Genomic DNA, 1,836 nt, shown 5'->3' on the forward strand with positions numbered 1-1,836 from the left:
TGGCCGATGTGTTAAAAAGGGGGGGGGGAGTAGGCCTGCTACGTGAGCAAGGGCCTTAGTCATCCCGGTCCCCTGTACGGCTCCCTTGGCCGATGTGTTAAAGGGGGGGGGGGGGTGGATAGGCCTTTTACGTGAGCTAAGGCCTTAGTCATCCTGGTCCCCTGTTTTTTGCCCCTTGGCTGGTGGGGTAAGGAGGGAGTTGGGTTAACCCTGTAACGCAAGACAGGGCCGAAGTTAACTAGAGATGAGCGAACAGTTCGAATTCGATCGAACTCGAACGAACATCGAGCTGTTCGTGATCGCTCGAACACGAACATGAGGTGTTCGGATTCGATCTGTTCGAACACTTCTCGAACAGAAGTTCGTAGGCGAACAGAATTCAAGTATATTTCAGAAAGACGCGTCAAAAATGGTCGTAATTAAGGGGGCAATGGCAGGCTAGTAAATTAATACAATTTTAAACGTTCACGAAACTTTTGTAATCCACCATAAAGAACTTTTGTAACTTATAAGCAAAAAACAAATTTCTAGAATTGTTCGTGTTCGGATCGAATTTGAACATTAAACTGTTCAGTTCGGTTCGTTCCAAGAAAAAAATGGTTGTTCGTGTTCGTGTTCGTTCGAAGATTTTTAGACCAAATTTGTTCGAGTTCGTTTAAATTCGAACCGGGCTGTTCGCTCATCTCTAAAGTTAACCTGGTTCCTTGGTGCGGCCCACTTGGCCGATGGGGCGTAAGGGGGTTGGGGCCTTCTTCTGCTGTGCCCAGCTTTGCCGTTGGGTTCACTGTGAGAAATATATTTGTACATGTACGATATATTTTGTAATTTGCCATTTACAATACGAGTCGTACATGTACAACCTCCCGCTGTCGCTCGATATTCGATTCCAAGTCGATACATAGGGCTAGTAAATTGTACAATTTTAGATTGTACTTGTACGACTTTTTCCATGGAAAATTTTCCTGTACCCGGTACGACAATTTTTCACAGTGTTAAGCCTGTTACGCGACCCAGGGCCTAAGTCATCCCGGTCACTTTATATGCCCCCCTTGGCCGTTGGGTTGGGCGTAGACGTGTCCTGAGTCATCCCGGTGGCCCCCTTGGCCGATACGGTAAGTGAGGATAGGTTAAGTTAGGTTAGGTTAATGCAGTCATTTTCCAAAAACTTTGAACGCCTGTAACTTCTAGACCGTTAGAGATACGGCTCTGAAAATGAAATTTTGTTGGAGACGCACCTTCACTACCCCGGCCACTCTACTTTAGCGAGACGAATCGATTGATGTATATGAAGTCCAAATTTGGTGACCCAGGCCCAAAATCGCACGAGCGGGTTGCCTACCTAAGGATTTTGAACGCTTCTAACGCCTAAACGGTTTGACCTACAGAGTTGGGGTTGTGATGACGGCTCATATTTTTGGACGGCGGTTCCAAATATGGTACTATACGTTCAATTGGCCGTTACACCGATATTGGGCCTTGCAGACCTTATAGTAATACTCTGCGGGAGGAAATATACCACCTTTTCCGTTTACATTACCTTTAAAGGGGGCTTTTATCTCCCCCAAATTTTTTTTTTTGTAAATCTGTCAATAAAATAGTTTCTGCGCCACTGTAGGTGTGGATGGAACCTGAGGTTATATTTCTCATCACAAGGGATGGTTTAACACCTTAACAATATTCAAATGAAATGAACTTAACTTTGAAGACGTCCTAAGTGTGTACCTTTATTTTCATAGGATATCTTCTTTTAAAGTTAACGCGCAGGATTTCTTCGGAGAAAGTGGTGATAAAAAACTGGCCAATAGCTTATTGTTTTAGTTCATCAAGGACTACAGA

This window comes from Frankliniella occidentalis, unplaced genomic scaffold, assembly GCF_000697945.3.
Source record: "Frankliniella occidentalis isolate FOCC.00 unplaced genomic scaffold, Focc_3.1 Scaffold506, whole genome shotgun sequence".
Taxonomy (NCBI): domain Eukaryota; kingdom Metazoa; phylum Arthropoda; class Insecta; order Thysanoptera; family Thripidae; genus Frankliniella; species Frankliniella occidentalis.